This window comes from Carlito syrichta, unplaced genomic scaffold (genome assembly GCF_000164805.1).
Source record: "Carlito syrichta isolate Samal-C Ts95f unplaced genomic scaffold, Tarsius_syrichta-2.0.1 Scaffold314806, whole genome shotgun sequence".
Classification (NCBI taxonomy): domain Eukaryota; kingdom Metazoa; phylum Chordata; class Mammalia; order Primates; family Tarsiidae; genus Carlito; species Carlito syrichta.
The window spans coordinates 211,727-225,820 of record NW_007258902.1 but is presented as its reverse complement, the minus strand read 5'-3'; the positions used below and the strand labels follow the sequence as shown (position 1 = coordinate 225,820).

The 14,094-nt window shown below is 39.2% G+C and overlaps 1 protein-coding gene and 1 pseudogene across 1 annotated transcript in view; one reads left to right on the top strand and one right to left on the bottom strand.

Moving 5' to 3' along the window:
- Positions 1-14,094, top strand: part of LOC103274562 (contactin-5) — a 517,374-nt gene that overhangs the window by 324,699 nt on the left and 178,581 nt on the right. The gene's annotated exons all lie outside the window — the stretch shown is intronic.
- On the bottom strand, positions 3,227-3,965 carry LOC103274561 (annotated as a pseudogene).

Sequence of the window (14,094 nt, the reverse complement as noted above, 5' to 3'; positions counted from 1 at the left end):
CTCATTTACCTGTGTGATCACAGGGAAGTAACTTCACCTCTTGATGTCTCATTTTTTTATGTATGTAAAAATGAGGATAATAGTATCTCCTTCATAGAGTTCTTTGGAAGTTCTTTGGTGCCTGTTAGGCACTTAGCAAGTAAAATGGCATTGAACACCCAACAGATACTAGCTATTGTCATCGTTAGCATTCTGGGTAGCATGAGGCCAGTTTCTGCCACCCATCACCGACCACACGTGTCTTTATTGAAGAGTCCGTTTTTGGCGGGCCTTGGGATGGTATTGTCGGACCCCTGGCCCATTTGCTCGTCGACACTGATGTCTTGGCCCAGCGAAAGATGAGTTTATTTTCTGAACAAGGCCTCTTATCTAGGAAGGTGTTGGTGTTACACCCACGTAACTTGTGTGAACAGGCTGTTTGTGTTTAGACTTTAGATGGAAAGTGTGACGCTCCCCAGGGAGTCATCATTGCCTAATAGGTTTCCTTAATGACCAGTCAATTAAGAACTTGTATTTGCAAAGTGCTTTGCCATCACTGTTTTTCCTTCAATTCTCTGAGCCATTGCTATCATCTTACTTATGAAACAGAGATACAGGAAGGCTTATTGACTTTCTTTGGGCTACATGGCCTGAAATTCCAGGCACTCTTGGGATTTGGGCCTCAGAAATCCTGCTGTTCTAAGCAACCAGGGTTAGACTTCCTCAACAGACACACTCAAGAGCCGGGGGACTAAATGTAGCATGAGCACAAAACCATGAGAGGCCTTAAGGGCTTTGGGTCTGTAAAATCGTTCTGTGATTATCCCCAAATCACTCCATTAATAGCCTTTCTCTGATAGTCATGATTTGCTCATTACATAATCGGCCAGTATCAGAATCAGATACCGTGGAATAGAAAAGTTTTATTTAACACATGGAATATTCCAGCACGATCATTACGAGACCTAATCCTTAAGTAAAAAGCAAAATATTTCATTTAGCTTCTCTGTAAACATATCACTGTATAGAAATAGACATGGACTTTTCATAGCCTGCAAAGTGTATTTTTGATTTTTGTGTGAAGGAAGCAACAGTCAACAATACTCAAAGCTTTTGAACTTGGGGCTTATTTAAGGGTGACTCTATTACCATTTTTTATATAAACACCATCCATTAAATACTGGAAGGAAATAGTCCAAAATGTAGACAGTGATTATATCTGGATGGTGGGATCATATAAGATCTTTATTTTTTCTCTGTACATTTTTATAATCTCCGTATCTGTCATAATGAATAGCCATTGCTTTTATATTTTATGATCAGGAGTATACACACATACACAAAATTTAAACACCCTTTATGCTTTCATAACATTAGATCTATTATTTTTATTATAAGGAGAACTGAGACTGTAATTATAGAAACAGTCTGCTAGCTTCTCTTAAGAATCATTCTCTCGTTATTGCAAGTTTTGTTCTTTACTCTTGGGTCTCAGCTTTTTAGTGACAAATGAAATAAGATTATGTCAGTTTGGGACACATTTTCCAGTTCAAAATAAGAATTCCAGAGAATGTGTAATTACTATCCTCACTAGGTAGATTATAATGTTGAAAATACAATTATGGGGTTAGAAAAATTCTTCTGTTTGGCCATTTTATATGCAAAATGCATTCATTTTTTTCTAATTTTTTTTTACCTTTAAGCTAATATAAAGAGCTACAAATGATTAAGCAAAATGAGTTTTAAATGTTGCAAACAATAGCGAACATTTTTAAGTATACACAATTAACAGAAATGTATCGTGTCAGCTCTATGTAGACATTACACTAAGCAATGCAAAATAAAAGATACAGTCTCCATCTTCATAATGGTCTATAGTCCAGATCTTCCCCATCTTTTGTCTAGGCTCTTTCAATAATCTCCTAAATGATCTCTTTGCTAGCACACTATGTTTTGCATGTATTATGAATGTGACCACGTCTTTAAAAAGTCTCCTCAGCTGGGCTCGGTGGCTCAGCCTGTAATCCCACGCCTTTGGGAGGCTGAGGTGAGTGGATTGCCTGAGTCCGCGGGTTCGAGACCCACCTGGGCAGCGAGACCTCATCTCTACGATAAATCAAAAAATCAGCCGGGCGTGGTAGCGCGCGCCTGTAATTCCAGCTACTCGGAAGGCGGAAGGATCGCCGGAGCCCAGCAGGTCGAGGCTGCGGTGGCCGGGAGCGGCCACTGCACTCCAGTCTGGGCGACAAAGTGAGACTCCAACTCAAAAAAAAAAAAAAGTCTCCTCAAGCCTCTCTCTCTAGGTGATGAAGTCCAAACTCTTCAGCTTGGCAACCAAGTTCCTGTCTGATCTGGTCTCATCTTTTCTTTACCTTCTGCCAGCCTGTTTCAAATGAACTCTGGAGTCAGACGGGCTGCTGGAGCCCCTCGGACCCCCGGCGGTGTCCCAGCTCTGGACACCTGGCTTAGGCTGTTTCCTCTCCGCAGAATGCCATGCACGCGATGGGGGTAGGGGGTCTGATCTTTCTCTCTCCCTCTTCCGGAGAGGGGTGGCTTATTGATTTGTGAGGCCAGTGAGAGCCAGACATGCACTGAGTTACTGTGTTCAAGGTCACTGCTCGTGTATGACTCCTCATGTCCCGTGGTCAGTTGCCTCAGTTGTGCACCCTTGGGTGGAAGGAATGTGGGTTTAGGTCCTGCCCTGTAAGCTAAACCTGAATCATCTGACCTGCAACTCTGCAGCTGGGTCAGTTCTGCTTGCAAGAAGCCGTGCTTTGTGCTTTCGTCTCCATCTTTTTCTCCAATCCAGCTCTGCTGGGGAGCTTTGTATTTAAAATAGTTATTGTTATTATTATTATTGATCATTTGACCTCTTTCTTTCTATTATTTGTCTTCATATTCTTCACCTAAACCACTGAGAGGAAAATGACTGAGTAATATGATTTGGACACAAAATCCCACCCTGAACTTGTAAAGTTCTGTCACTTCTCTGGGACTAGGTGTTAATTTCAATTTGTGATAGGAGACAGGAAGCCCTGCCATGATTACAATCAAGCTTCCTAGAAACAAAGGTGATTGCTGACACCTATGCCTTTGTGTGGCTCTTGGTGTATATTTCTCAATTGTTTAATACCTGGAGAAGAGAAGGCATATGTTTGGAACATAAAATATATAAATATATTTTTTTAATTTGAAAGCAGGCATTGTTTATTAACTCCCCAGTTAACAAAATAAACATGCAGGCATCTTAGTTCATCCTTCTAAAAAGTCTGCTAATCTGGTCTTCCCTGTTGCCAGCGTCTCCCCTTCTACAAAACAGGTGGTTGTTTCCAGTTTGCCTCGCAGAGAGGATAATTTAAAGAGCCAGGGGAAGTTATTGGCTTCTCGGAAGCGTTTTCCAATAGTTTAGATCTCATGAACCAGATCTATGTAGACAATGCCATATTTACCAAGACATCGGACAATCAAAGCGTTATCTGTCAGGGCAATTCGCTTCTTATTAATTTTGCCATGACCACGCTTGTAGATTAGTTCATTTACTGACAGCAGGTTTGGGTACCCCCACACTATATATGATCCTACAGTCCTCAGCATGTTCGTGGAAGCCTTGCAGAGCTTGACAAAGATACCCTTGAAGATCTGACAAAGACAAAGAAGCTGAAACACCTTTCGGACCTTTGGGCTCGCACCCTTGATACCTCTGATCCTGATGACAAATACCAATTTGGGTTCTGCAGGTCCATAGAAGTCGCCAGCTTGTCTATCCATCCTCGTCATTCGAATCTCAGTTCTCTCCATCTGCCTGTATTCCCTGTGACAGTACTGAACTTGTTCATAGATAAGCTTCCCCCTGCCTTTGGAAGCATTTGGGGGACAAACTTTTTTCTCAGGTGCTTGATCTTCTGTTCTGTGAAATTCCTTCACTTTTTCTTAAGGGTTTCTGTCACAGCAGCAACCCTCTTTTACTTCTCTTCCACACCCTCCATGGTTCCAGCTGGAAAAGAGGAAGCATCAAAAATTTTAATAGCATTTTCTGTAGCATTTGCAAATTTCATATATTTTTAAGACCTTCATCTCATTTATTCTTCTCTTTGGTGGAAGGTTTAACCAACATTAGTAACTTTTTAACTCATTCATAGGCTCTGGAATATCTGTTTTCAATAATACCTTAATAATAAACTCATGATTTTTTTTTTAATTGTAACTCTTATCCCTTTGTTTTCAATAGAACTCAGTACACTCTCTTTGCAGCTTTCAGAGAGCTGCCCAGGTTCCAATCCAAGCTTTGTTATATAGCTGGTTGGTCTTGCATGTGTCATTTGTCATTTGGTGTTTTTGATCCCCAAATCACCTCTAAACAGAGAGGATAATATAACTTCTCAAGTTGTTCCAAAGGTCATATGCCATGGTCTCCTCTAGTCCTATACTAGGGCTCATGCACTGTGAATAGTTTGTACTTTAACTGGTGTTTAAACCTGAAAGACAAATAACGACAACCTCTTTCCTACCTTTCCAAGCTTGAAGCAATACATCCCTTTCAAGGGCAGTGTGCAGGACACTTACAGATAAGATCACAGTTTGTGGTCCCCAAGCCGATGGTCTGAGACCAGCTAAATCTCTTTGATCGCTAGGGTTTATGTGAGTCATTTTGGGCACTGCTGCCCCTGCTGGCCTCTTGGTGCACTGCCCCAAGGTATCCCCTGTGAGATTCACAATGCCCCCGGCCAGCAAGCGGCAGAACCACTGAGAAATTTGGAAGATTATGGGTCAGATCTGACACGTATGTGAGTAATAGAGTCCAAACAGTCTTGTAGCAGATAAAGGGGACAGTCCAAATGTTCTTGTATTGGACATTTCTTTTGTAGTGTAAATCCATATTAACTTATTTGTTTGTTTGGTAGTGTATTTTTTATTTAGTAGTAAATCTTTTGGCATCAATGAGCTCACAAAAGAAAATTAAAAGTGAACGCTTTGTGAACAATTAAGTATTAAATGTATGATTCTTAAGAAAACTGGTGATGAATGTATAACTTGCACAAAATATTTGTGGATATTTTCCAAGAGGGCTGCTGAACACCCGAAAACTAAGAGACAGAAACAGGTTGATGAAACATCAGCGTCATTGCAAAAGTTAATGAATTTTAGAGAGATTGTGTCCAAAGATGACAATTTAACTTGTGAAGCTGCTGATGGCACATTTGCATATTACTCTGCGAAGCATCACTTTTCATTTAGCTAAATGTCTATTCTTCCAAACTAATTTCATTTTCTATTCCAAATTTTCTTATGAAAGTACAAAAACTGAAGCCATCGCTGCTAATTGGTTGCTTCTTGCAAATAGTTAAATGATGGTAGTTTTAAAACAACATAATGAAAATTTAATATCAATTAAGTTTACTCACATAATGAGTCAATATCTTTCATGCAAATCATGGAGCCAAAGTATGGCTCTTCGTGATCCATTCTGTTGAGGGTGAAATATCTGACACCGTTGTAATGTTTCCACTTACATTAAAACAAAAATAAAGTCAGGTGTATGCTTTTAAAATTATCTTTATTAAATTACCGTTTTGAAATACAAAACACACATTTTGTGGCAGCACAATGCCATGGCACAAAAGGCATTCTATATAAATTAAGAATCCCATTCTTTATAAATTAAGAATCCTATCCTATTTAGAAAAGAGAGCCAGGCCAGGTTCGGTGGCTCAACCTGTCATTCCAGCACTTTGGGAGGCTGAGGGAGGGCATTGCCTGAGCCCATGGGTTTGAGACCCACCTGGGCAGCTTGGCGAGACCTTGTGTCTACAATACATCAAAAATTAGCTGGGTGTGGTAGTATGCAGCTGTAGTTCTGGCTACTTGAAAGGCTGAGGCGGAAGGATCACTGGAGACCAGCAGATCGACGCTGGGGTGGCCATGAGTGTGCCCCGGCACTCTAGCCTGGACAACAGAGTGAGTCTCCAGATCAAAAAGAAAGAAAGAAAGAAAGAAAAGAAAAGAGAGTCAGCAGAAGGAGCGGCATACAGAAGGCCATGCAGCAAAAATTCCAAAGTCCCCTAGAGTGAAGGGGACAAGGGCGGGAACAAGATGACCAGGCAGGATACAACCATCAAAATCTAACGATGGTGGTAAGGGTAGCAGAGGTGAAGAGAAATAATCAGATTGTAAATGTATTCACTCTGCAGCTGTCAGGATTTGATCGCAGATTTCATGTGGGATAAAAGGGAAGGAGGCCTCTGCCTCCACCTCAGCCGAGAAGGTAGAAGGATGGCATTGCCTTTCGCTAGAGTGGGTGAAAGAGCAGAAGAAACAAGCTTTGGAAAGAATCGGGAGCTCAGTTTTGCACATGTTAAATTCGGGATGTGCCTTAGACACACAAGGGGGCAGTCCAGTAGACAGCTGGACTTGGGAACTAGGCTTGGGAGAAGTTGGACTGAGTATGTAGATTGGAGACTTATCTGCAAGTAGATGGCCTTTAAAGCGAGGATCCTAGTTGAAATCATGTGAGGGGATTGTCCATAGAAAAGAGATATACAAGAACGGAGCTTTGGGGAGCTGCAGCATTTAGATTTAGGGAGACGAGGAGGAACAAGTTAAGGGGACTGAGGAGAGGCCAGGAGGCAGAAGGAAAAGTGAGAACATATCCTGCCCTGGAAGCAAAGGGAAGGTGGTGTTTCAAAGAGCAGGGAGTAGTCGCTGTATCAGGTAACGCTACCAGGCAAGCAGCATGAGGAAGAATACGTGAGCATCGGATTTAATAACATGGAATTCATTAGTGACCTTGCTGGTAGCAGTTTCGGTGGCATCGTTGGAGGAAAGATTTATTTTAATGAGCTGAAGAGATAAGAGATGGAAGAAAGCGAATTTGAGGAGTTTGGGTGCAAAAGCGAAGCAGAAAAATGGAACGGTTGCAAAAAGAGTAAGTGGCATTGAAAGATTTTTCTTTTTTTTTTTTTTAAAGAGAGAAAATACATTTATGGATGGGTAAGAAAGAACCAGGAGAGAGGAGAAAACCAGTAGTGCAAGAGAGAAGAGTATTGCCAGAGTAATGTCCTCGAATTACGGAGAGAGAATGAAGTGGCAGGCGCAGAATCTGTGTTCATGAGTAGGAGGAGTGGCAGATCAGCCGTGGTAACAGGAAGGAAGGCAGACTCCAGGGTCCCTAAGGAAGGAGAAATATGAAATAAGAACCAAGATCCGTAGTTAGAACGAAGCTGGCAAATGAGGTTTGGAAACCTTGAGGAGAAAAGTTGTGAAATAATCCCTTAGAAAAGTGGGACTCCAACAGCTATGAGTGTCCTCTTAAGATGAGGAATTACAAATGCAAGGTGACACTGGTCAGCAAACGGGTGTGTTTTACCTCACCCATGTTCAATTGGATGCACAAAGGCAAGGATGGGTGATTAATAGGATTTAACTAGAAACAGTGCAATAAAATGAGAGATGTACAAAGTGTGTTTAGAAAGAAGAGATTATAGAGAATGGCGACAAAAGGTAAGCTGAGTTAGGACAGAAAGGGTGAGATAAGGTGGTGGGGACAGTGAAACATTGGTAGAAACCAAACCACACGTCATAGATTTCCGTGCCATCAAAGGGTGAAGGGATTTAAAAGGACTGAGCTGGGCAGATAGGAAGGGGTCATCAGAGGATGTTTTACTTAAAATTGAGATCATGGAGACCCTCATTGATTATCGCAGTGAAGATTTTTGAACCCAGAATGCAAGCCCCATATTGGCAACCCCTTTTTAGAATACTTATTCATCTAAATTCACCCCAGACAGGGAAAGCTACCTGATATAAATAATTGTGCGATTTCAGATGGCTTCCCTACATTAACTGGAACAGATGTTACCAACTTAGTTTCTTCTTCTTCTTCTTCTCCTCCTCCTCCTTCCCCTTTTTCTTTCTTTCTTTCTTTCTTTCTTTCTTTCTTTCCTTCTTTCTTTCTTTCTTTCTTTCTTTCTTTTTTCTTTTCTTTTTCTTTTTCTTCTTCTTTTGAGTTGTTGCCCAGACTGGAATGCAATGGCATGATCACAGCTCACCACAGCCTCGAACTTCTGGGCTCAGGTGATACTCCTGCCTCAGCCTCCCAAGTAGCTGGGACTACAGATGTATGTCATGCTCGGCTAATTATTTCTTCTTCTTCTTCTTCTTCTTCTTCTTCTTCTTCTTCTTCTTCTTCTTCTTCTTCTTCTTCTTCTTCTTCTTCTCCTTCTCCTTCTCCTTCTCCTTCTCCTTCTCCTTCTCCTTCTCCTTCTCCTTCTTTGTCGTCTCCTTTGTCTCCTTCGTCTCCTTCGTCTCCTTCCTCCTCCTCCTCCTCCTCCTCCTCCTCCTCCTCCTCTTCTTCTTCTTCTTCTTCTTCTTCTTCTTCTTCTTCTTCTTCTTCTTCTTCTTCTTCTTCTTTAGAGATGAGATTTCACTATGTGCCAATGCTGGTCTCGAACTCCTGGGCTCAAACAATCTTCTCACCTCAACCCTGCCAAGTGCTGGGATTATAGACATGAAACACCACACACAATCAGTTTCTTTGTTTTTATTCTAATCCCAGGTCCTCAAATCTGTTCTAGCTATGCCTATTTCCCAGTTTTGAATGCATAGTCTTGTGCAATATAGATAGATGTGCCTTTTCTCTGCTCAAAGCTACATGAGTGTTTTTTTTTCTCAGACAAGAATGACTGCTACTTATATTTTTTGGCATACCTAAAGTATTTTGAAATCTCTTCAGCCACATTATAATAGGCTTGGATCTCTTAAGTTCTTTGGTATGAAATGTCTTTATTGTTATGTGAAAAGCCCTTGGCAGGTAGGGTGAGCCAGTCCTCTGGGCTCGGTTCTGTTTAATACTATTTTTCAGTCAGAATTCTTCCATGATCTTCTCTGAAATTCTTAACCCTTCACTCTATGACTGTAACCACTTCTCCCCTTGGCCACAATTTTATTTCGGGAAGAAATGAGCAATGTTTGACCTTGTCCCTCTAAGTGAAATCAGCAATCGGGCTTCCACCATCCTCTGCCCTGGTTGTGACTTGCCACCTGCCTAAATTGTTGTGACTTGGATAGCTACTCATTTGTCCCTTTCCTCCCCTGAGCCCTAAAGACTTCTTTTCAGTTGGGGCTGTTCTTTTTTTAGGCGATGCTCATCCACCAAGTCTCACCGTATTCCACGACATTAACAAGGTAGCGTTACTAGAAACTGAGCTGCAGAAGCATTTCAATGACCTGCTTAAGGTTGGAAGGCTAATTATTAGCAGAGCAAGACCTGGAATTTAAGTTCTCCAACTCCCTGTTCCAAGTACTTTCCAATACATTTACTGCCCAAGACAAAACCAACTGTTACACCCTAACCTCAACCTCCCTGCCCCCGCCATAAAAAGCACAACACATTGAATAAAAAGCTTCTGTGCATGGACACGGAAGAAATGAACTTCATGTCAATGTGTGCCTGCAAAATGGTGGCTCAATTAGGCTAATGGAGCAATGAGGAAGGTCCCTAGTGTAAGATCAATATGTGTCTATTGATTGCAAAGAATTGACTCATTCCTTCAGATTTTCCCCAAATGAAAACCGCACATGTGGTTCCTTCTCATAAATGCATCTGAATTTCCTCAATACTTAGAACTAGCATTCAAAAGTATTGCTTCCATCATGCTTTTCAACTGTTTTGAATTCATGTTTATTCATTATTATTAATTAATGATCATCTTAAAATGACGACTCCATCTGAGTTGGCATCACCTGTAATACAAAACCCTTCCAAGTAGGTGGCAGCACTCCTATTTTACAGATGAGGACACTAAGGATCAGAATGTTAAGCCATTGGCCGAAAGACAGAGAAAGGAAGGCTCAGAACCCGGATCTGCCCTCCCCGTGTACCCCTTCCAAAGCAGGAGGTCACAGCCATGAAGAAGACATCAGCGGTTGTTGGTGTCCGTAAAGTGTTCATTTCTTAGGGCTGAACCACAAAAAAGCACACACACAAAAATGAGAACAGAATGGAGTAATAAAAAGGTAATTTTCCATCCCATCTGATTTATGAGAAACAATAAGGGCCCCAGCAACTGAGCAAACATTCCAAAATTAGAATCCGACTAGAGTTTCAAATAATCAAACTCCAATCAGCAAAATCATTTACATGATACTTACAAAGTTGCCACTTTTTGTTCTCACCGGAGTGCATCGTTAACATTATTGGATAATAAACCCTGCACTATCGGTTAAAAATCACTCATTTCCTCAGCATTGCAGACTAAGTTAGATAATGACTTCTTCAGCAATAGTGTTACATTCTTGGGTTGCAAGTACTTTAAAAAATATTTGTTTTTAAGCAGAAGATTATGTAATATCTCTGATAATAATGACCATATTTTAAATGTTCAAAATTCCATTTATGTAATCAAATATAAAGAGATGTTTTCTACGAACTTACTCTCAAATTGGTCAAAATGCACAGCAAATAATAAATCAGAATGAATTGTTTTGATCTACCTTAAAGCTTTGTTTAAAATAAACCGTAAAGATTTTCAAACTCTATAGACAATTATAAAAACAAAGTGGTTTTACAAATTATCATTCAGATGGCATTAATGCTAGCCTTTCTTTCTCGAACAATACATCAGTTTTCCATCCGAGAAATGGGTATATAATTTTGGAGGGTCTGAAATGGCTTTGCTGAGGAAAGCATTTTACTTGGCATCAGTGGTCACTGTATTTTCTAGCATCAAAATATATAAATATTTTAAATAAGCTAGCAAATAATTTGACAACAATGTGTGATTTATATTATTTTATGCTAACTTGGTCAAATATGGAAAACATTAGAAAGCACTTAAGTATTTCTAGTGCATGTAAGTTTCAAATCTATCTAGTACATATCTAGTTAAAATTAAAATGTTTATTTGTGACTAAACTAAGCACTACTCAGTGATTTAATTACATTTTAAATATAGCAATTTTACCAAATGTTTCTTAATCTGTATATTAGTTGAAGCAGTTTTTTATTGAATAAAATTCTTTTAATGACATGTCAGTACATAATAAAGTATAAATATTGAAAAAGGAAAAAATTGTTATTCATATATTATACAATTACATATACAGAAAGTGAAAAATGTTTAGAGTTTTTTTTTTAGAAATTAGATAGATTAGCGTGATTGTAGTTCTATGTAATAGAAGAATAAATAAAAAAGCTTGAAACAGATGCCATTAAATAAAGAATTTTAAAATTCCAGAATCCAGGAATAAATCTAATTAAAATGATAAGACTTCATTTGTAATGATTTTTTCCCAAAGCGTTGCTGAAATTTCAAATAAATGTTATATATACCATGTTCATGAATTGAAAACTCAATCTTGTAAAGAAAGCACTTTCAACCAAAAGCTCAACAATGTTCAGTACTGGTCATTGCTTTTGTTTTTGAGACGTTTGGCAAGCAAATACTAAAAATTATAAGAAAATGAAAAAAATAAAAAATTGTAAAGATTCAGATGAAGAAAACAAAAAAAGTGGAAAATGCCTTATAGAATAGGAAGACAACTACAATACAGTCTTCTTATAAGGTTAGAGAATTCAGACAAAATCCTGACGTAAATTGACTCACAAAAAAATGGACTATAATAAAAAGACCAAAAATAGAACTTCATATTTATGGTAAGGCAGTAGTGACATTCCAGATCAATGGAGAATTGAAAAGCCATGTGAAAAAAAAGAAAGAAAGAAATTTACCCCCACTTTACATTATATTAAAAAATATACTTAGGTGGATTGAAGCCCTAAATACTAAGGTAAACATAACATTTTAGAAGATTATATTGAAGAATATCTTCATGGCCTTGGAGTACAGAATAATTTCTCACAAAAAAATCATACAAACAAAAAAGGAAGAAAGAAAAGGGAGAGAAAAAAGCAAAATTAGCAACCAGTGAAGAAGATTGATTTTTTTTAAAAATCTGTATTAAAATTAGAAAATTTTCTTCTTCAAATTATACATTTAAAAAGTGTTAAGGCAAACTAAATGAAGAGGGGTAAGAAATTAGAGTCACATAGCTAAAAAAAAAAAATCTATTTAAACTTATTGTCAAACAAACTCAAATCAAAACAACCAAAATAATAACAGACAATATAAAGGTGGTTACCCAAAGTTCAGGATTATTGGAAATGGAGAGTTGTTAGTCAAAGTGTATAAACTTGCAGTTGTCAGATGAAAATCTTCTGATGAAAGATGAAACTTTCTGGAGACCTAATATGCAAAGAGTGACTATAATGGGTAAGAAGATATTGTATGCTTAACATTTACTAAGAGAGTACACCCTAAGTATTTGTACCACACACATACAAAGAATAACTATGTGAAGTGATAGATATGTCGATTCGCGTGTGGTGGTGAATACCACAATGTATACAAATATCAAAACCTCCCATCGTGCAATCTGAATTTCTCAATTATGCCTCAGTCAAGGTGAAAAAAAAGACAATAAAGTAGAAAAATTGGCAAAAATCCCGAGCTACCTTTTTATAAAAACAAAACTCCAATTTTAAAAAAGGTTCAACTTCAATAGTATCCGAGGATTGCAAGTTTTAAAAAATGAAAACATAATGTGATAGCCTCTGAGAAACGTTCCAAATTGGGAAAAACGTTAATAATCTGAAAATACCAAATTATATTGGAACAAAGAGAAATCATACCTGCTAGAGGGATTGTATATTTTAACAACTACCCCAAAGACAATTTGACATTATGTAGCAAGGATATGCATTCCCAAGAATTTAGCTGTTCTACTCCTATGTAAAAACACAGCTAATCTCTTGCACATGTGCATACAACAAAGTTTACAGCACCAGCATTTCTACTAAAAAAACTGAAAAAACCCCCATGTCCATCAACAATAAAATGATAAATTAATTATGATGTGTTCAGATGATGGACTGCTACTCAACAATGCAGGTTGTTAAACTAAGGCTGCATTCAACAATATGGATGAGTCATATAAACATAATGAATGAAAGGAGTAAGGTGCAAGTTGCGATTCTATTTACCTAAATTTCAAAAATGGGCAAAACTAAACCATATTGTAAAGGAATGCAGATATAGATGCTAAAACTACAAGAGAAGGAGTGATCATCACCCAAGTTAGAATGGTGGGTAGGGTTGTGGTCGTGGTGGGCTCTGCAGTATGGTTTCTGAAACGTTGCCAATGCTCTAGTTCTTGACCTTGGAATGATTACACAGGTGTTTGTGTCATTATGTCTTAGGTTTGCACTCTTCCCTTTGGTATAAATATAAATTTTTGCTTATTACTTAAAATATCTATCCTACACCCAAAAGACTCTATCCCTTAGGTTGTAGATTGCCCAGGATGAGGGTGGATGGATGCTTATACTTCTGCTGCCATTTTACTTGAAGAACTTTTTTTTAATGATTGAATAAAAAACCTGGGTGACAAAGGTCATTACGTTTTCTTTCTAAAGATAACGAGTTGACAATGTAGCACATACCGGAAATCACTTGGGCCATTGAACTTGCTGAATATTTGCATCAGTTCTTCTAGGCTCCCAAAGGCTTCCCAGATGGACACAATCCGACAGCTCCCATGGGACACTGATTTCAGGCAGTGTTTTTGTAGATGTTCTGCAATACGTTCATTACAGATAAAGAGAGATGATTGTTCAAGAATTGCAGCAGAAACGTAGTTTCGTCCAGGGAGGAGAGAGTGAAAGAGCAAGAGTAAGAGACAGATGAGTGAGATGAGTGAGATAAGAAAGACCGGGGGAGCTGGGCTCGGTGACTCAGCCTGTCATGCCAGTGCCTCGGGAGGCTGAGGTGAGTGGATGGCCTGAGCCCGCGGGTTCAAGACCCGCCTGGGCAACTTGGCGAGACCTCATCTCTACAATAAGTCAAAAATCAGCCGGGCGTGGTAGCGCCCACCTGTAGTTCCGGCTACTCGGAAGGCTGAGGGGGAAGAATCGCCGGAGCCCAGCAGGCCGAGGCTGGGGTGGCCGGGAGCGGCCACTGCACTCCAGTCTGGGCGACCGAGTGAGACTCCAACTCAAGAGAGACAGGGGGAGGATGGAGAAAGAGAGAGAGAGAGAGAATTTAGCAAATTCATTGAACAAAA